The 23,017-nt window shown below is 34.2% G+C and overlaps 2 long non-coding RNA genes across 3 annotated transcripts in view; one reads left to right on the top strand and one right to left on the bottom strand.

The window, feature by feature from the left end:
- Window positions 1-22,292, bottom strand: part of LOC137840171 (uncharacterized) — a 60,709-nt gene extending 38,417 nt beyond the window's left edge. Inside the window, exons 1-2 of one of the 2 annotated variants that reach the window (XR_011086652.1) lie at window positions 9,855-22,292; window positions 8,716-9,625 (exon numbers count right to left, since the gene is read on the bottom strand). This is a non-coding gene — a long non-coding RNA (uncharacterized lncRNA). The other variant, XR_011086651.1, reaches the window with a different exon arrangement.
- On the top strand, window positions 2,270-5,014 carry LOC137840172 (uncharacterized). Its single transcript, XR_011086653.1, has 4 exons — window positions 2,270-3,632; window positions 3,707-3,775; window positions 3,977-4,120; window positions 4,611-5,014. It is a non-coding gene; the product is annotated as an uncharacterized lncRNA (long non-coding RNA).
- Window positions 22,293-23,017: the final 725 nt, after the last annotated feature.

The following is a 23,017-nucleotide window of genomic DNA, read 5'->3' as shown; positions in this document are numbered from 1 at the left end:
CTTTTGCCTACCTATTCCACAACTTCCCACTTACCAAAAATTAAAAATTAAAAATTTGAAATTCAACCAAATTCTCAAACATTTTGTTTTTCTACTCTAATCTTTACATTGTGCAACCGATTCAATCCATTCCAACTTTCAACTTTTCATCTTTTGCTTACCTATTTCACAACTTCCCACTTACCAAAAATTCCAAATTTGAAATTCAACCAAATTCTGCAAAATTTCGTTTTTCGACTCTAATTTGTACATTTTTCAACCGATTCAACCCATTCCAACTTTCAACTCTTCATCTTTTGCCTACGTATTACACAACTTCCCACTTACCAAAAATCCCAAATTTGAAATTCAACCAAATTCTCCAAAATTTCGTTTTTCTACTCTCATTTCTACATTTCTCTACCGATTCAACCCATTCCAACTTTCAACTCTTCATCTTTTGCTTACCTATTCCACAACTTCCCCTTACAAAAAATTCCAAATTTTGAAATTTGAAATTCAACCAAATTCTCCAAAAATGTGTTTTTCTACTCTAATTTTCACATTGTTCAACCGATTCAACTCATTCCAACTTTCAACTCTTCATCTTTTTCCTACCTATTCCCCAAATTTCCACTTGCCATAAATTCCACATTTTAAGATTTTAAACTCAACCAAATTCTCCAAAATTCTGAAATTCCACCAAATTCTCCAAAATTCCGTTTTTCACCTCTATTTTCTACATTTCTCAAGTAATTCAACTCGTTTCAGCATAATTCGCCAGCATTCCCCAAGAAGTGATTCAAAGTCTTCGCCTTCACACGCAATTTCTCCAGAAATTGCATTTTCTAGTTATTATTATTATTCAACTTATTCCTCTCACTTTTTTGGCACCTAACTAGTCCTACATGCTTCAACCGATTCACCCCGTTCAAACTTTCACACATTCCAAAAATTCATGGCATGCTTGTTACCATTTTTTTTGTTCTTAACATTTACCGTTTTTGTGTAATTAGCAAATTTGTGACTTATAATTCCCCATTCATTCTTAATGGCAGTTTCAACACGAGCCATTTCCCTGCGTGGGTTCGAATTTTACATGTGTCACATTGTGCGTCTCACCATTACACAAACTCATACGACACTGGCTGCAGTTTTTTTCGTCATAAACATTTATCGTTTTTGCGCAATTAGTACATTTGTGGTGTAAAATTACGCATCCATTCTCAATGGCGCATTCAACATGAACATTAATCACATTAAGCGAATTCCACCACTTTAAAAAAGAAAACCAATTAGCTCAGGTGGTAACGCGGGCACTTCTTGACTCCAGCCGGTTCCCCGCATGAGTTCGATTCCAACTGTGGGTACCGTTTTTTTTACTTTTTATTCACTGCTTCATATTTTTTACGCTTATGATTTTACCATTTATTTTAATAATAATTTATTTTCCTTTTTATTCTTCCCGCTTATCATTTATAACGTTTATCATTTGTAACTTTTGTCATTTTCCCATTTATTTTATAATAATTTTATTTCCTTTATATTCTTCCCGATTATCATTTTTAACGTTTATCATTTGTAACTTTTGTCATTTTCCCATTTATTTTATAATAATTTAATTTCCTTTATATTCTTCCCGATTATCATTTTTAACGTTTATCATTTGTAACTTTTGTCATTTTCCCATTTATTTTATAATAATTTAATTTCCTTTTTATTCTTTCCGCTTATTATTAACGTTTATCATTTGTAACTCGTCATTTTCCCATTTATTTTATTCATCATTTATCATCATTTATTTCCCTTTTTCATTTTTCCTTTCTTTCATTTCGAATAAAGTAGAATAACAATAGTGCGAAGGTCTTCGCCTTCACACGCAATTTCTCCAGAAATTGCAATTCTAGTTATTAATATTATTCAACTTATTCCTCCCCATTGTTTGGCACCTAACTAGTCCTACATGCTTCAACCGATTAACCCTGTTCAAACTTTCACACATTCAAAAAATTCATGGCATGCTTGCTACCATTTTTTTTGTTGATAACATTTACCGTTTTTGTGTAATTAGCAAATTTGTGACTTTTAAATCCCCATTCATTCTTAATGGGGATTTCAACACGAGCCATTTTCCCGCGTGGGTTCGAATTTTACAGTGGGCGGAATTTATTTTCGAAAAAAGTAGAATAACAATAGTGTGAAGGTCTTCGCCTTCACACTCGCAATTTCTCCAGGAATTGCAGATTGCTAGTTATTATTCAACTTATTCCTCCCACTTTTTTGGCACCTAACTAGTCCTACATGCTTCAACCGATTCACCCCGTTCAAACTTTCACACATTCCAAATATTCATGTCATGCTTGCTACCATTTTTTTTGTTGATAACATTTACCGTTTTTGTGTAATTAGCAAATTTGTGACTTAAATCCCCATTCTTTCTTAATGGCAATTGCAACACGAGCCATTTCCCTGCGTGGGTTCGAATTTTACATGTGTCACATTGGGCGTCTCACCATTACACAAACTCACACGACACTGGCTGCAGTTTTTTTCGTTATAAACATTTGTCATTTTTGCATAATTAGTACATTTGTGGTATAAAATTACGCATTCATTCTTAATGGCGCATTCAACATGAACATTCATCACATTAAGCAAATTCTACCGTTTCACAAAAGGAAACTGATTAGCTCAGTTTGTAACGCGGGCACTTCTTAACTCTAGCCGCATCCCCGAGTGAGTTTGATTCCAACTATAGGTAATGGTTTTTTTCCTTTTTATTCACTGCTTCACATTTTTTACGCTTATGATTTGTTACTTGTCATTTTACCATTTATTTTAATATTAATTTATTTTCCTTTTTATTCTTCCCGCTTATCATTTATAATGTTTATCATTTGTAACTTTTGTCATTTTCCCATTTATTTTATAATAATTTAATTTCCTTTATATTCTTCCCGATTATCATTTTTAACGTTTATCATTTGTAACTTTTGTCATTTTCCCATTTATTTTATAATAATTTAATTTCCTTTATATTCTTCCCGATTATCATTTTTAACGTTTATCGTTTGTAACCATTGTCATTTTCCCATTTATTTTATAATAATTTAATTTCCTTTTTATTCCCGCTTATTATTAACGTTTATCATTTGTAACTCTCGTCATTTTCCCATTTATTTTATTCATCATTTATCATCATTTATTTCCCTTTTTCATTTTTCCTTTCAGAATGGAAAACCTATGGACACTCCATCAGTTGCCGGCGGCGCTCACGGCCAAAGTGGTGGCCTTAAAAAACATCGACAAATATTCTCGATGGGTCCTGAAAGAGGATGGCACGGTGGAGGCTGGGGCCTCCCACCGTAACACAGTGGCGGCCCTCTGTGATGGCCAGCGTGTGTGCAAATTTGTGCTGTTTGCAAATTTAGCCTCCGACGTCTCTGTCGGAGGTACATTTCGGTTTATTAATTTTGGCCGGGGAAGGGAAGAAGGGGTCCTCCTCTCCCGGCACAACACCACCATTTACGTGGCTGGGGGGATGGAGGCAAAGGGGACAGCTCTGCTGTACCCTTCAAGCATTAGCAGACCATTTAAAGGACATCAGCCATGAGGAGGGTGTCCTGTTCACGACAGACGGCATTGTCTCTGCTGTAAGATCCCTCTCTCTCTTTTTGCTCCCTCTCCTTCATGAAGTATTGATGTTTAATCTGTCTTCCTTTTTTAGATCTGCCCCATCAGGATGGTGGTAACACGTGGGATGCCGGTCCCATTGGGCATCTTTTATTTAAAAAAAGTAAACTGATTGTTTTCTCTCTCTCACACTATGTGTGCGTGCGTGCGCGTGTGTCTAAATATATATATATATATATATATATATATATATCACACTCTAAATTCACCTGAGTAAGGTCCCTTAGGGCATCATGTTGCCTTCGTAATTGTAGCCTAGATCTACATTTCAACAGTTAGTACTAATTTGACATTTTCATTATAGGATCACAGGGAAATAAAAGTGCTCAGGTGGCGAGAGAGCAACTTTTTTCAAGTAAGAGTTGGACAGCGGCTATCTATGACGCACATGATGACATCTTGTTCTGGTTGCGTGGAGCTCCACTCCACAGAAAATACTGTGATAAAGGTACCTAAAGCATGCAGTTTTTTCCTGTGTATAGACAAACATATTCTAAATGGAATCAATAATGTTATTTACTTGACAAAAACTGCTATCAGTGGCTCATCATCATCATCAAGGCTGAAGTCAGATTCTAATGAAATATGCTTTAGGAGTTTTCTCTAAATCTGGATCACCAATTTTATAAGATTTTGTCTCAGATACAGCCCTACAGACATATAATTTCACTTGCTTTCTTGACTGTATAAAATCATTGTGGTTGTGATTATGGTCATGAAATTGTTTTAGGTTTTAAGTTTTTTTTATCTGTCTGCCTGCCTATCTATCTATCTATCTATCTATCTATCTATCTATCTATCTATCTATCTATCTAAGCAACCTACTTACCTACCTACCTACCCAACCCCATCCATCCGTCCGTCCGTCCATCCATCCATCATGTTTTCTTGTGGTGTTTTAAACACATAATAAATTGTCATTAAATGTCTTTGCGCAGGAACTGGAAGACGAGGCGTTTCACGTAATGGCCTTTAAAATAAAAGGCGAACACGTGGAGCTTGTCGACGCCAACAATGCAACCAAAAAGGTTCCTTTGAATAAGTGGAACCAAAGATTCCCCGATGGCCCTAATTTTCCCCGAGGGGTTTTTGTGGTAATTTTGTTTTATTGTTTGTATTTCTTGTTACTTGTTTGTTGTTCTGTTTAAAATTTTCTATGATTAAAGTTATATGCACAAAATTGTCATTGTTTATTTTCTTTATTTTTATTAAATTGAATTAATTTAATCTAAATTATAATATATGTCACCACTTAGGTATATTTAGTTGTCTGTGTATAAATTGTGTGTTGTGTCATTATAGTAAATGTATTAGTTGTATCAATGCAATAGATACTTTAATTCCCCCCCCCCCCCCCCCCATATTTTTCCAACTGTTTTTTTTCAAAAATTATGATGAATTATTATTGACAATTCCTACACGGACATTCAAGTTATTTGGACATACTTAGTTTTCCTTAGTTATCATTTATAACGTTTATCATTTGTAACTTTTGTCATTTTCCCATTTATTTTATAATAATTTAATTTCCTTTATATTTTTCCCGCTTATCATTTATAACGTTTATCATTTGTAACTTTTGTCATTTTCCCATTTATTTCATAATAATTTAATTTCCTTTTTATTCTTCCCGCTTATTATTAACGTTTATCATTTGTAACTCTCATCATTTTCCCGTTTATTTTATTCATCATTTATTTCCCTTTTTCATTTTTCCTTTCTTTCATTTCAAAAAAAGTAGAATAACAATAGTGCGAAGGTCTTCGCCTTCACACGCAATTTCTCCAGAAATTGCAATTCTAGTTGTGTGAAGGTGAAGGCCTTCACACATTGTTATTCTACTTTATTATTATTATTGTGTGAAGGCGAAGGCCTTCACACATTGTTATTCTACTTTATTATTGTGTGAAGGCGAAGGCCTTCACACATTGTTATTCTACTTTATTGTGTGAAGGCGAAGGCCTTCACACATTGTTATTCTACTTTATTATTATTGTGTGAAGGCGAAGGCCTTCACACATTGTTATTCTACTTTATTATTATTATTATTATTGTGTGAAGGCGAAGGCCTTCACACATTGTTATTCTACTTTATTATTATTATTATTATTATTATTAAACAACTTATTCCGCCCACTTTTTTGGCACCTAACTAGTCCTACATGCTTCAACCGATTCACCCCGTTCAAACTTTCACACATTCCAAATATTCATGTCATGCTTGCTACCATTTTTTTTGTTGATAACATTTACCGTTTTTGTGTAATTAGCAAATTTGTGACTTTTAAATCCCCATTCATTCTTAATGGGGATTTCAACACGAGCCATTTTCCCGCGTGGGTTCGAATTTTACATGTGTCACATTGGGCGTCTCACCATTACACAAACTCACACGACACTGGCTGCAGTTTTTTTCGTTATAAACATTTGTCATTCTTGCATAATTAGTACATTTGTGGTATAAAATTACGCATTCATTCTTAATGGCGCATTCAACATGAACATTCATCACATTAAGCAAATTCTACCGTTCCACAAAAGGAAACTGATTAGCTCAGTTTGTAACGCGGGCACTTCTTAACTCTAGCCGCATCCCCGAGTGAGTTCGATTCCAACTATGGGTAATGTTTTTTTTCCTTTTTATTCACTGCTTCATATTTTTTACGCTTATGATTTGTAACTTGTCATTTTACCATTTATTTTAATATTAATTTATTTTCCTTTTTATTCTTCCCGCTTATCATTTATAACGTTTATCATTTGTAACTTTTGTCATTTTCCCATTTAATTTATAATAATTTAATTTCCTTTATATTCTTCCCGATTATCATTTTTAACGTTTATCATTTGTAACTTTTGTCATTTTCCCATTTATTTTATAATAATTTAATTTCCTTTTTATTCTTCCCGCTTATTATTAATGTTTATCATTTGTAACTCTCATCATTTTCCCATTTATTTTATTCATCATTTATTTCCCTTTTTCATTTTTCCTTTCTTTCATTTCGAAAAAAGTAGAATAACAATAGTGCGAAGGTCTTCGCCTTCACACGCAATTTCTCCAGAAATTGCAATTCTAGTTATTATTATTATTAAACAACTTATTCCGCCCACTTTTTTGGCACCTAACTAGTCCTACATGCTTCAACCGATTCACCCCGTTCAAACTTTCACACATTCCAAATATTCATGTCATGCTTGCTACCATTTTTTTTGTTAATAACATTTACCGTTTTTGTGTAATTACCAAATTTGTGACTTTTAAATCCCCATTCATTCTTAATGGGGATTTCAACACGAGCCATTTCCCTGCGTGGGTTCGAATTTTACATGTGTCACATTGGGCGTCTCACCATTACACAAACTCACACGACACTGGCTGCAGTTTTTTTCGTTATAAACATTTGTCATTCTTGCATAATTAGTACATTTGTGGTATAAAATTACGCATTCATTCTTAATGGCGCATTCAACATGAACATTCATCACATTAAGCAAATTCTACCGTTCCACAAAAGGAAACTGATTAGCTCAGTTTGTAACGCGGGCACTCCTTAACTCTAGACGCATCCCCGAGTGAGTTCGATTCCAACTATGGGTAATGTTTTTTTTTCCTTTTTATTCACTGCTTCATATTTTTTACGCTTATGATTTGTAACTTGTCATTTTACCATTTATTTTAATATTAATTTATTTTCCTTTTTATTCTTCCCGCTTATCATTTATAACGTTTATCATTTGTAACTTTTGTCATTTTCCCATTTATTTTATAATAATTTAATTTCCTTTATATTCTTCCCGATTATCATTTTTAACGTTTATCATTTGTAACTTTTGTCATTTTCCCATTTATTTTATAATAATTTAATTTCCTTTTTATTCTTCCCGCTTATTATTAATGTTTATCATTTGTAACTCTCATCATTTTCCCATTTATTTTATTCATCATTTATTTCCCTTTTTCATTTTTCCTTTCTTTCATTTCGAAAAAAGTAGAATAACAATAGTGCGAAGGTCTTCGCCTTCACACGTAATTTCTCCAGAAATTGCAATTCTAGTTATTATTATTATTATTAAACAACTTATTCCGCCCACTTTTTTGGCACCTAACTAGTCCTACATGCTTCAACCGATTCACCCCGTTCAAACTTTCACACATTCCAAAAATTCATGTCATGCTTGCTACCATTTTTTTTGTTCTTAACGTTTACCGTTTTTGTGTAATTAGCAAATTTGTGACTTATAATTCCCCATTCATTCTTAATGGCAGTTTCAACACGAGCCATTTCCCTGCGTGGGTTCGAATTTTACATGTGTCACATTGGGCGTCTCACCATTACACAAACTCACACGACATTGGCTGCAGTTTTTTTCGTCATAAACATTTATCGTTTTTGCATAATTAGTACATTTGTGGTGCAAAATTACACATTCATTCTTAATGGCGTATTCAACATGAACATTTATCACATTAAGCGAATTCCACCACCTTAAAAGAGAAAACCAATTAGCTCAGGTGGTAACGTGGGCACTTCTTAACTCTAGACATGTCCCTGTGTGAGTTCGATTCCAACTGTGGGTACTGTTTTTTTTCCTTTTTATTCACTGCTTCTTATTTTTTACGCTTATGATTTGTAACTTGTCATTTTACCATTTATTTTAATAATAACCTTTTTATTCTTCCCGCTTATCATTTGTAACTCTCGTCATTTTCCCATTTATTGTATAAATAATTTAATTTCCTTTATATTCTTCCCGCTTATCATTTTTATCATTTATAACTTTTGTCATTTTCCCATTTATTTTATAATAATTTAATTTCCTTTTTATTCTTCCCGCTTAAAGTAGAATAACAATAGTGCGAAGGTCTTCGCCTTCACACGCAATTTCTCCAGAAATTGCAATTCTAGTTATTGTGTGAAGGCGAAGCCTTCACACATTGTTATTCTACTTTATTATTATTAGTGTGAAGGTGAAGACCTTCACACTATTGTTATTGCTGTCCTTTATTATTATTATTAGTGTGAAGGTGAAGACCTTCACACTATTGTTATTGCTGTCCTTTATTATTATTATTATTAGTGTGAAGGTGAAGACCTTCACACTATTGTTATTGCTGTCCTTTATTATTATTATTATTATTCTACTTATTCCGCTCACTTTTTTGACGCTTAACTCCTTCCACATACTTCAACCGATTCACTCCGTTCCACTTTTCACTTATTCCAAATATTCATGACACGGCTGCTTACATTTTTTTTGTTCGAAAAATTTTCCGTTTTCACAAAATTCACGATTTTGTGGCATTTTTTTCCCCATTCATTCTTAATGGCAGATTCAACATTTCACATTTTTGTTGTTCCAGTTTGAAATTCACTTATTTCAACACATTCAAATCACATTGGGGACATTCCCAAACTTGCCAAATTCAAAAATTTCACGTTTTCACTTTTAAAATTTGCACAAAATTTTGCAAAATTTCACAAAATTTAGTTTTTCACTTCTATTTTCTACATTTTTCCACCGATTCAACTCGTTCCAACTTTCAACTGTTCATCTTTTGCCTACCTATTCCACACCTTCCCACTTAGCAAAATTTCCAAATTTTATATTTTGAAATTCACACCAAATTTTCCCAAAATTTAGTTTTTCCCTTCTAATTTCTACATTTTTCAACCGATTCAACCCATTCCAACTTTATTCACTTTGTTCACCTTATGCTTACCATATTCACCCCCTTCACCCCCACTTCCACAATTCAACCCTTGACCCCCACTTCCAGAGTGGCGGCCATCTTGGATTGACCCTGAAGTGCCCCAATGAACCCGGAATGAACTGGAAGTGCCCCAAATCAAACCGGAATTGACCCCAAATGAACCGGAAGTGACCTCAGGTAAACCGGAAGTGACCCCAAATCAAACCGGAAGTGACCCCAAATCAAACCGGAAGTGACCTTTTTAAACCGGAAGTGACCCCAAATAAACCGGAAGTGACCTCAGCTAGACCGGAAGTGCCTCTAATCAAACCGGAAGTGACCTAAATAGACCGGAAGTGCCTCTAATCAAACCGGAAGTGACCTTAATAGACCGGAAGTGACCCAAATCAAACCGGAAGTGACCCCAAATGAACCGGAAGTGACCTCAGGTAAACCGGAAGTGACCCCAAATCAAACCGGAAGTGACCTTTTTCAACCGGAAGTGACCTTTTTCAACCGGAAGTGACCCCAAATAAACCGGAAGTGACCTCAGCTGGACCGGAAGTGCCTCTAATCAAACCGGAAGTGACCCAAATCAAACCGGAAATGACCATATTTCAACATTAAGTGCCCTAAATACCTACATTTGCGCTAACTTTTGCAAATTTTGCCCGATTAAACCCATTTCAACATTTTAACCCAAAAAGTGAACCTCCTGAAGCCGTTTTTTTCCTTTTGTTCCAAATTTCAGAAACTTTTGGTGCAATTTTTTTTTCTTTTAATTCCCATTCATTCTCTATTAGGATTCAAGATTTGCTCTAACTTCTACATTTTTTAACCGATTCAACTCGTTCCAACTTTCAACTGTTCCTCTTTTGCCTTCCTATTCCACAACTTCCCACTTACCAAAAATTCTCTACAATTTTGTTTTTCTACTCTAATTTCTACATTTTCAACTTATTCAACCCATTCCACCTTTCAACTGTTCATCATTTTCCTACCTATTCCACAACTTCCCACTTACCCAAAATTCCAAATTTTCAATTTTGAAATTCACACCCAATTTTCCCAAATTTCCTTTTTCCCTTGTAATTTCTACATTTTTCAACCGATTCAACTCTTTTCAACATCATTCTGCAACATTCCCCAAGTATTTATTCAACCTCTTCACCTTCACACGCAATTTCTTCAGGAATTGCAAATTCTAGTTATTATTATTATTATTCTACTTATTCCGCTCACTTTTTTGACGCTTAACTCCTTCCACATACTTCAACCGATTCACTCCGTTCCACTTTTCACTTATTCCAAATATTCATGACACGGCTGCTTACATTTTTTTTGTTCGAAAAATTTTCCGTTTTCACAAAATTCACGATTTTGTGGCATTTTTTTCCCCATTCATTCTTAATGGCAGATTCAACATTTCACATTTTTGTTTTTCCAGTTTGAAATTCACTTATTTCAACACATTCAAATCACATTGGGGACATTCCCAAACTTGCCAAATTCAAAAATTTCACGTTTTCACTTTTAAAATTTGCACAAAATTTTGCAAAATTTCACAAAATTTAGTTTTTCACTTCTAGTTTCTACATTTTTCCACCGATTCAACTCGTTCCAACTTTCAACTGTTCATCTTTTGCCTACCTATTCCACACCTTCCCACTTAGCAAAATTTCCAAATTTTCAATTTTGAAATTCACACCAAATTTTCCCAAAATTTAGTTTTTCCCTTCTAATTTCTACATTTTTCAACCGATTCAACCCATTCCAACTTTATTCACTTTGTTCACCTTATGCTTACCATATTCACCCCCTTCACCCCCACTTCCACAATTCAACCCTTGACCCCCACTTCCAGAGTGGCGGCCATCTTGGATTGACCCTGAAGTGCCCCAATGAACCCGGAATGAACTGGAAGTGCCCCAAATCAAACCGGAATTGACCCCAAATGAACCGGAAGTGACCTCAGGTAAACCGGAAGTGACCCCAAATCAAACCGGAAGTGACCCCAAATCAAACCGGAAGTGACCTTTTTAAACCGGAAGTGACCCCAAATAAACCGGAAGTGACCTCAGCTAGACCGGAAGTGCCTCTAATCAAACCGGAAGTGACCTAAATAGACCGGAAGTGCCTCTAATCAAACCGGAAGTGACTCAAATAGACCGGAAGTGACCCAAATCAAACCGGAAGTGACCCCAAATGAACCGGAAGTGACCTCAGGTAAACCGGAAGTGACCCCAAATCAAACCGGAAGTTACCTTTTTCAACCGGAAGTGACCTTTTTAAACCGGAAGTGACCACAAATAAACCGGAAGTGACCTCAGCTAGACCGGAAGTGCCTCTATTCAAACCGGAAGTGACTCAAATAGACCGGAAGTGACCCAAATCAAACCGGAAGTGACCCCAAATGAACCGGAAGTGACCTTAGGTAAATCGGAAGTGACCCCAAATCAAACCGGAAGTGACCTTTTAAAACCGGAAGTGACCCCAAATCAAACCGGAAGTGACCTTTTTAAACCGGAAGTAACCTTTTTCAACCGGAAGTGACCCCAAATAAACCGGAAGTGACCTCAGCTGGACCGGAAGTGCCTCTAATCAAACCGGAAGTGACCCAAATCAAACCGGAAATGACCATATTTCAACATTAAGTGCCCTAAATACCTACATTTGCGCTAACTTTTGCAAATTTTGCCCGATTAAACCCATTTCAACATTTTAACCCCAAAAGTGAACCTCCTGAAGCCGTTTCTTTCCTTTTGTTCCAAATTTCAGAAACTTTTGGTGCAATTTTTTTTTCTTTTAATTCCCATTCATTCTCTATTAGGATTCAAGATTTGCTCTAACTTCTACATTTTTTAACCGATTCAACTCGTTCCAACTTTCAACTGTTCAATTTTGGTTTTCTACTCTAATTTCTACTTTTTCAACTTATTCAACCCATTCCACCTTTCAACTGTTCATCATTTTCCTACCTATTCCACAACTTCCCACTTACCCAAAATTCCAAATTTCAATTTTGAAATTCACACCCAATTTTCCCAACTTTCCTTTTCCCTTGTAATTTCTACATTTTTCAACCGATTCAACTCTTTTCAACATCATTCTGCAGCATTCCCCAAGTATTTATTCAACCTCTTCACCTTCACACGCAATTTCTTCAGGAATTGCAAATTCTAGTTATTATTATTATTCTACTTATTCCGCTCACTTTTTTGACGCTTAACTCCTTCCACATACTTCAACCGATTCACTCCGTTCCACTTTTCACTTATTCCAAATATTCATGACACGGCTGCTTACATTTTTTTTGTTCGAAAAATTTTCCGTTTTCACAAAATTCACGATTTTGTGGCATTTTTTTCCCCATTCATTCTTAATGGCAGATTCAACATTTCACATTTTTGTTGTTCCAGTTTGAAATTCACTTATTTCAACACATTCAAATCACATTGGGGACATTCCCAAACTTGCCAAATTCAAAAATTTCACGTTTTCACTTTTAAAATTTGCACAAAATTTTGCAAAATTTCACAAAATTTAGTTTTTCACTTCTAGTTTCTACATTTTTCCACCGATTCAACTCGTTCCAACTTTCAACTGTTCATCTTTTGCCTACCTATTCCACACCTTCCCACTTAGCAAAATTTCCAAATTTTCAATTTTGAAATTCACACCAAATTTTCCCAAAATTTAGTTTTTCCCTTCTAATTTCTACATTTTTCAACCGATTCAACCCATTCCAACTTTATTCACTTTGTTCACCTTATGCTTACCATATTCACCCCCTTCACCCCCACTTCCACAATTCAACCCTTGACCCCCACTTCCAGAGTGGCGGCCATCTTGGATTGACCCTGAAGTGCCCCAATGAACCCGGAATGAACTGGAAGTGCCCCAAATCAAACCGGAATTGACCCCAAATGAACCGGAAGTGACCTCAGGTAAACCGGAAGTTACCCCAAATCAAACCGGAAGTGACCCCAAATCAAACCGGAAGTGACCTTTTAAAACCGAAAGTGACCCCAAATAAACCGGAAGTGACCTCAGCTAGACCGGAAGTGCCTCTAATCAAACCGGAAGTGACCCAAATAGACCGGAAGTGACCCAAATCAAACCGGAAGTGACCATATTTCAACATTAAGTGCCCTAAATACCTACATTTGCGCTAACTTTTGCAAATTTTGCCCGATTAAACCCATTTCAACATTTTAACCCCAAAAGTGAACCTCCTAAAGCTGTTTTTTTTCCTTTTGTTCCAAATTTCAAAAAATTTTGGTGCAATTTTTTTTCTTTTAATTCCCATTCATTCTCTATTAGGATTCAAGATTTGCTCTAACTTCTACATTTTTTAACCGATTCAACTTGTTCCAACTTTGAACTGTTCTTCTTTTGCCTTCCTATTCCACAACTACCCACTTACCAAAAATTCTCTACAATTTTGTTTTTCTAATCTAATTTCTACATTTTTCAACTTATTCAACCCATTCGACCTTTCAACTGTTCATCATTTTCCTACCTATTCCACAACTTCCCACTTACCCAAAATTCCAAATTTTCAATTTTGTAACTCACACCCAATTTTCCCAAATTTCCTTTTTCCCTTGTAATTTCTACATTTTTCAACCGATTCAACCCTTTTCAACATCATTCTGCAACATTCCCCAAGTATTTATTCAACCTCTTCACCTTCACACGCAATTTCTTCAGGAATTGCAAATTCTAGTTATTATTATTATTATTCAACTTATTCCTCTCACTTTTTTGGCACCTAACTAGTCCTACATGCTTCAACCGATTCACCCCGTTCAAACTTTCACACATTCCAAAAATTCATGGCATGCTTGCTACCATTTTTTTTGTTGATAACATTTACCGTTTTTGTGTAATTAGCAAATTTGTGACTTTTAAATCCCCATTCATTCTTAATGGCAATTTCAACACGAGCCATTTCCCTGCGTGGGTTCGAATTTTACATGTGTCACATTGGGCGTCTCACCATTACACAAACTCACACGACACTGGTTGCAGTTTTTTTCGTCATAAACATTTATCGTTTTTGCATAATTAGTACATTTGTGGTGTAAAATTACTCATTCATTCTTAATGGCGTATTCAACATGAACATTCATCACATTAAGCGAATTCCACCACTTTAAAAAAGAGAACCAATTAGCTCAGGTGGTAACGTGGGCACTTCTTAACTCTAGCCATGTCCCCGTGTGAGTTCGATTCCAACTGTTGGTACTGTTTTTTTTCCTTTTTATTCACTGCTTCTTATTTTTTACGCTTATGATTTGTAACTTGTCATTTTACCATTTATTTTAATAATAACCTTTTTATTCTTCCCGCTTATCATTTGTAACTCTCGTCATTTTCCCATTTATTGTGTAAATAATTTTATTTCCTTTATATTCTTCCCGCTTATCATTTTTATCATTTATCATTTGTAACTTTTGTCATTTTCCCATTTATTTTATAATAATTTAATTTTCTTTTTATTCTTCCCGCTTATCATTTTTATCATTTATCATTTGTAACTTTTGTCATTTTCCCATTTATTTCATAATACTTTAATTTCCTTTTTATTCTTCCCGCTTATCATTTCTATCATTTATCATTTGTAACTTTTGTCATTTTCCCATTTATTTCATAATAATTTAATTTCCTTTTTATTCTTCCCGCTTAAAGTAGAATAACAATAGTGCGAAGGTCTTCGCCTTCACACGCAATTTCTCCAGAAATTGCAATTCTAGTTATTATTATTATTCAACTTATTCCTCCCACTTTTTTGGCACCTAACTAGTCCTACATGCTTCAACCGATTCACCCCGTTCAAACTTTCACACATTCCAAATATTCACGTCATGCTTGCTACCATTTTTTTTGTTGATAACATTTACCGTTTTTGTGTAATTAGCAAATTTGTGACTTTTAAATCCCCATTCATTCTTAATGGCATTTCAACACGAGCCATTTCCCTGCGTGGGTTCGAATTTTACATGTGTCACATTGGGCGTCTCACCATTACACAAACTCACACGACACTGGCTTCAGTTTTTTTCGTTATAAACATTTGTCATTTTTGCATAATTAGTACATTTGTGGTATAAAATTACACATTCATTCTTAATGGCGCATTCAACATGAACATTCATCACATTAAGCAAATTCTACCGTTTCCCAAAAGGAAACTGATTAGCTCAATTGATAACGAGGGCACTTATTAACTCTAGCCGCTTCCAGTGTGAGTTCGATTCCAACTGCGGGTGATGATTTTTTTTCCTTTTTATTCAATACTTAATATTTTTAACGCTTATGATTTGTAACTCGTCATTTTCCCATTTATTTTATAATAATTTTATTTTCCTTTATATTTTTCCCGCTTATCATTTATAATGTTTATCATTTGTAACTTTTGTCATTTTCCCATTTATTTTATAATAATTTTATTTCCTTTATATTCTTGCCGATTATCATTTTTAACGTTTATCATTTGTAACTTTTATCATTTTCCCATTTATTTTATAATAATTTAATTTCCTTTATATTCTTCCCGATTATCATTTTTAACGTTTATCATTTGTAACTTTTGTCATTTTCCCATTTATTTTATAATAATTTAATTTCCTTTTTATTTTTCCCGCTTATTATTAACGTTTATCATTTGTAACTCTCGTCATTTTCCCATATATTTTATTCATCATTTATCATCATTTATTTCCCTTTTTCATTTTTCCTTTCTTTCATTTCGAAAAAAGTAGAATAACAATAGTGCGAAGGTCTTCGCCTTCACACGCAATTTCTCCAGAAATTGCAATTCTAGTTGTGTGAAGGCGAAGGCCTTCACACATTGTTATTCTACTTTATTATTATTATTGTGTGAAGGCGAAGGCCTTCACACATTGTTATTCTACTTTATTATTATTATTATTATTATTATTATTGTGTGAAGGCGAAGGCCTTCACACATTGTTATTCTACTTTATTGTGTGAAGGCGAAGGCCTTCACACATTGTTATTCTACTTTATTATTATTATTATTATTCAACTTATTCCGCCCACTTTTTTGGCACCTAACTAGTCCTACATGCTTCAACCGATTCACCCCGTTCAAACTTTCACACATTCCAAATATTCATGTCATGCTTGCTACCATTTTTTTTGTTGATAACATTTACCGTTTTTGTGTAATTAGCAAATTTGTGACTTTTAAATCCCCATTCATTCTTAATGGCAATTTCAACACGAGCCATTTGCCTGCGTGGGTTCGAATTTTACATGTGTCACATTGGGTGTCTCACCATTACACAAACTCACACGACACTGGCTGCAGTTTTTTTTCTTTATAAACATTTGTTATTTTTGCATAATTAGTACATTTATGGTATAAAATTACGCATTCATTCTTAATGGCGCATTCAACATGAACATTCATCACATTAAGCAAATTCTACCGGTTCACAAAAGGAAACTGATTAGCTCAGTTTGTAACGCGGCCACTTCTTAACTCTAGCCGCTTCCCCGTGTGAGTTCGATTCCAACTGTGGGTACCGTTTTTTTTAATTTTTTATTCACTACTTCATATTTTTTACGCTTATGATTTGTAACTTGTCATTTTACCATTTATTTTAATAATTTATTTTCCTTTTTATTCTTCCCGCTTATCATTTGTAACTCTCGTCATTTTTCCATTTATTGTACAATAATAATTTATATTCTTCCCGCTTATCATTTTTATCATTTGTAACTTTTGTCATTTTCCCATTTATTTTATAATAATTTAATTTCCTTTTTATTTTTCCCGCTTATCATTATTAACACTTATCATTTGTAACTCGTCATATTCCCATTTATTTTTTTCATCATTTATCATTTGTAACTTTTATCATTTTCCCATTTATTTTATAATAATTTAATTTCCTTTTTATTTTTCCCGCTTATTATTAACGTTTATCATTTGTAACTCTCGTCATTTTCCCATTTATTTTATTCATCATTTATCATCATTTATTTCCCTTTTTCATTTTTCCTTTCTTTCATTTCGAAAAGAGTAGAATAACAATAGTGCGAAGGTCTTCGCCTTCACACGCAATTTCTCCAGAAATTGCAATTCTAGTTATTATTATTATTATTATTGTGTGAAGGCGAAGGCCTTCACACATTGTTATTCTACTTTATTATTATTATTATTATTATTATTATTGTGTGAAGGCGAAGGCCTTCACACATTGTTATTCTACTTTATTATTATTATTATTATTATTATTGTGTGAAGGCGAAGGCCTTCACACATTGTTATTCTACTTTATTATTATTATTATTATTATTATTATTATTATTATTATTCAACTTATTCCTCCCACTTTTTTGGCACCTAACTAGTCCTACATGCTTCAACCGATTCACCCCGTTCAAACTTTCACACATTCCAAATATTCATGTCTTGCTTGCTACCATTTTTTTTGTTGATAACATTTACCGTTTTTGTGTAATTAGCAAATTTGTGACTTTTAAATCCCCATTCATTCTTAATGGCAATTCCAACACGAGCCATTTCCCTGCGTGGGTTCGAATTTTACATGTGTCACATTGGGCGTCTCACCATTACACAAACTCACACGACACTGGCTGCAGTTTTTTCGTCATAAACATTTATCGTTTTAGCATAATTAGTACATTTGTGGTGTAAAATTACGCATTCATTCTTAATGGCGTATTCAACATGAACATTCATCACATTAAGCGAATTCCACCACTTTAAAAAAAGAGAACCAATTAGCTCAGGTGGTAACGTGGGCACTTCTTAACTCTAGCCATGTCCCCGTGTGAGTTCGATTCCAACTGTTGGTACTGTTTTTTTTCCTTTTTATTCACTGCTTCTTATTTTTTACGCTTATGATTTGTAACTTGTCATTTTACCATTTATTTTAATAATAACCTTTTTATTCTTCCCGCTTATCATTTGTAACTCTCGTCATTTTCCCATTTATTGTGTAAATAATTTTATTTCCTTTATATTCTTCCCGCTTATCATTTTTATCATTTATCATTTGTAACTTTTGTCATTTTCCCATTTATTTTATAATAATTTAATTTTCTTTTTATTCTTCCCGCTTATCATTTTTATCATTTATCATTTGTAACTTTTGTCATTTTCCCATTTATTTCATAATAATTTAATTTCCTTTTTATTCTTCCCGCTTAAAGTAGAATAACAATAGTGCGAAGGTCTTCGCCTTCACACGCAATTTCTCCAGAAATTGCAATTCTAGTTATTATTATTATTCAACTTATTCCTCCCACTTTTTTGGCACCTAACTAGTCCTACATGCTTCAACCGATTCACCCCGTTCAAACTTTCACACATTCCAAATATTCACGTCATGCTTGCTACCATTTTTTTTGTTGATAACATTTACCGTTTTTGTGTAATAAGCAAATTTGTGACTTTTAAATCCCCATTCATTCTTAATGGCATTTCAACACGAGCCATTTCCCTGCGTGGGTTCGAATTTTACATGTGTCACATTGGGCGTCTCACCATTACACAAACTCACACGACACTGGCTGCAGTTTTTTTTGTCATAAACATTTATCGTGTTTGCATAATTAGTACATTTGTGGTGTAAAATTACGCATTCATTCTTAATGGCGTATTCAACATGAACATTCATCACATTAAGCGAATGCCACCACTTTAAAAAAGAGAACCAATTAGCTCAGGTGGTAACATGGGCACTTCTTAACTCTAGCCATGTCCCCGTGTGAGTTCGATTCCAACTGTTGGTACTGTTTTTTTTCCTTTTTATTCACTGCTTCTTATTTTTTACGCTTGATTTGTAACTTGTCATTTTACCATTTATTTTAATAATAACCTTTTTATTCTTCCCGCTTATCATTTGTAACTCTCGTCATTTTCCCATTTATTGTGTAAATAATTTTATTTCCTTTATATTCTTCCCGCTTATCATTTTTATCATTTATCATTTGTAACTTTTGTCATTTTCCCATTTATTTTATAATAATTTAATTTCCTTTATATTCTTCCCGCTTATCATTTTTATCATTTATCATTTGTAACTTTTGTCATTTTCCCATTTATTTTATTATAATTTAATTTCATTTTTATTCTTCCCGCTTTTCATTATTAACACTTATCATTTGTAACTCTTGTCATTTTCCCATTTATTGCATAATAATTTAATTTCCTTTATATTCTTCCCGCTTATCATTTTTATCGTTTATCATTTAATTTTTTTTCATTTTCCCATTTATTTTATAATAATTTAATTTCCTTTTTATTCTTCCCGCTTATCATTATTATCGCTTATCATTTGTAACTCTCGGCATTTTCCCATTTATTTATTTCATCATTTATCATCATTTTTTTCCCTTTTTATTTTTCCCACTTATCATTTTTCCTATTTATTTTATTTATCATCATTTATCATTATTTATTTCCCTTTTTATTTTTTCCCAGTTATTTTTCCCAATAATTTCATTCATCATCATTTATCATCATTTATTTCCCTTTTTTTTTTTCCTGCTTATCATTCTAATACTCACACTATAAAATTACACATTCTCTCTTGGCATTCAACATAATTTTGTATTCTTCCCGCTTATCATTTTTAACGCTAATCATTTGTAAGTCGTCATTTTTCCATTTATTTTAATAATAATTCAATTTACTTTTTATTCTTCCCACTTATCATTTTTAACGTTTAACATTTGTAACTCGCCATTTTCCCATTTATCGCTTTTGCATAATTAGTACATTTGTGGTATAAAATTACGCATTCATTAGCGCATTCAACATGAACATTCATCACATTAAACAAATTCCGCCACCTGAACTAAAGAAGCTGTTTAGAAGCTGACAAACTCACACGACACTGGCTGCAATTTTTTTCGTTATAAACATTTATCGTCTTTGCATAATTAGTACATTTGTGGTGTAAAATTATGCATTCATTCTTAATGGCGCATTCAACATGAACATTCATCACATTAAGCAAATTCCACCACCTCAAAAGAGGAAATCAATTAATTCAGTTGGTAACTCTGGTGCCTCTTGACTCTAGCCACTTCCCTGTGTGAGTTCGATTCCATCTGTGGGTACTATTTTTTTTCCTTTATATTCACTGCTTAATATTTTTAACGCTTATGATTTGTAACTTGTCATTTTCCATTTATTTTAATAATAATTCAATTTACTTTTTATTCTTCCCTCCATCCATCCATCCATCCATTTTCTGAACCGCTTAGTCCCCACGGGGGTCGCGGGCGTGCTGGAGCCTATCCCAGCCGTCATCGGGCAGTAGGCGGAGGACACCCTGAACTGGTTGCCAGCCAATCGCAGGGCACACAGAGACAGACAACCAATCGCACTCACACTCACACCTAGGGACAATTTGGAGTCTTCAATCGGCCTACCAAGCATGTTTTTGGAATGTGGGAGGAAACCGGAGTGCCCGGAGAAAACCCACGCGGGCCCGGGGAGAACATGCAAACTCCACACAGGGAGGGCCGGAGGTGGAATCGAACCCGCACCCTCCTAACTGTGAGGCGGACGTGCTACCCAGTGCCCCACCGAGCCGCCCTTTTATTCTTCCCGCTTATCATTATTAATGCTTACCATATGTAACTCTCGTCATTTTCCCATTTATTATATAATATTTTTTTTTCCTTTTTATTCATCCCGCTTATCACTTTTAACGTTTATCATTTGTAACTCTCGTCACTAGACTAACGACCTCAGTGTGATGTGTTCGATCCCCACATTCGGCAACTGTATGTTTTCCCCATTTATTTGCCTTTATATTTTTCACATTTATCGTTTATCCCATTTATCTTAATATCATTTATTTGCCTTTTTATTTTTCACACTTTTCCCATTTTAACGTGAAAAATAAAGACTGCGTGATAAAGCATTCATTTCCAATAGTACACGAATGCATCATCTGATAGCTCAGTACCATCGATTACGTGCGCCTGTTTAGATTGCCTGCGGCTGACCAGACGTAAGTATACGTGTTGTCTTGGTGACTCGCGAGCATTTCCCCGCCCACCGTGACGGCATCTTTAAGTCTTGTGGCGGTGGAATAAAGCACTCATTTCCAACGGTACGCGAATGCATCATTTGTTATTCGCTCAGCGCGGTCGATTTGCACACCTGTTCAGATTGCCTGCGGCTGACCAAACGCAAGTAAAAATGTGGTGTCTTGGTGCAATATTAACAATTGTAAATGTTCAATTTACACGACACTAACCCTAAAGTTATTATTAGAATGTACAAACAGATGAGCAGTTTCGCATTGCTGTTATTGTGGTGTGATGTAGACTTTTCGCCCCGTTTATACACTTGAGCTGGGAAACTTCGTTTGTGTGGATTAAGTAAAAAGTAGCCCCCACTGTTGTAAAAATCAGGAATGAGAATTATCCGCGGATTTCCGTTTTTTTTTGTCCGTCGAAAGTATCATTTTCGTGAATCGTGCAAATTCGTTGAGAAAAATATTTTTTTATGTAGGGGGGGGGGGGAATGCCCGGCCAGCTGGTCGGGAAACGTTAGCCTCGGCGACTCGCGAGCATTCCCCACGCCCGCCTTGACGGCATGTTTAGGTTTTGTGTATTCGCTGTCAAGATATGATCAGCTATGGAGGTTGCGGCGCTAGGAACATTAGAGGAGCACATCGAAAAAACAACAACAACAAAAAAAAAGCTAAGTTTTTACTTTTACAAGCATGTGGGTTTAGAAAGTAACATGACGTTACATGTAAGCTAATGTTAGCCTACTGTCATGATATTGTTGAAGAAAAAATCTCTCTCTCTCTCTCTATATATGTATGTATGTGTATATATATATATATGTATGTATGTATATATATATATGTGTATATATACATATATATATATATATATGTATATATACACATATATATGTATGTGTATATCTATATGTATGTGTATGTATATATATATATATATGTGTGTGTGTGTGTGTGTATATATATATATGTGTGTACATATATATATATATGTGTGTGTGTATATATGTATATATATATATGTGTATATGTATATATGTGTGTATATGTATATATATATGTTTATTTATGTTTATATATATATATATATATATATATATATATGTGTGTATATATATATATTAAAAAAACATTTATTTCTTAAATAAAATTTAAATAAAAACCATGTGTCTCTTTTTGTGGGCTTTGGATGTGTGCAATATTTAGTTATATATTGAACAAAATTAAGCTTTTCTTGTTCCATATTTGATAATCAAAACTAATTTGGGCCACTAGGAAAAGGTTTATTATATGTGGAGGCAGATACTTTATAATAAATATCGATGTTGGCCTGCGACCTTGTCCAAATTTCTAATTTTGGACAGCTGTGTGTTTGAGTTTGACACCCCTGCCTTAAATTAAGTACAAAGTATTCATCGCAGTTGAATCTGTGCCTCTTATCCCGACGTGCCTTATGGTGCGGAAAATACTGTAACTATATTGTATTTTTACCCAGAACAAAATTTTTCATTACCAAATACAAACACGTCATACAACGTGTTTCCCAACATCAATTTCTCAATGCACCTGTATCAGAAATCAGAAAACCTTTATTGTC

Source organism: Syngnathus scovelli, chromosome 3 (genome assembly GCF_024217435.2).
Source record: "Syngnathus scovelli strain Florida chromosome 3, RoL_Ssco_1.2, whole genome shotgun sequence".
Taxonomy (NCBI): domain Eukaryota; kingdom Metazoa; phylum Chordata; class Actinopteri; order Syngnathiformes; family Syngnathidae; genus Syngnathus; species Syngnathus scovelli.
This window is presented reverse-complemented; position numbering and strand designations above follow the sequence as displayed.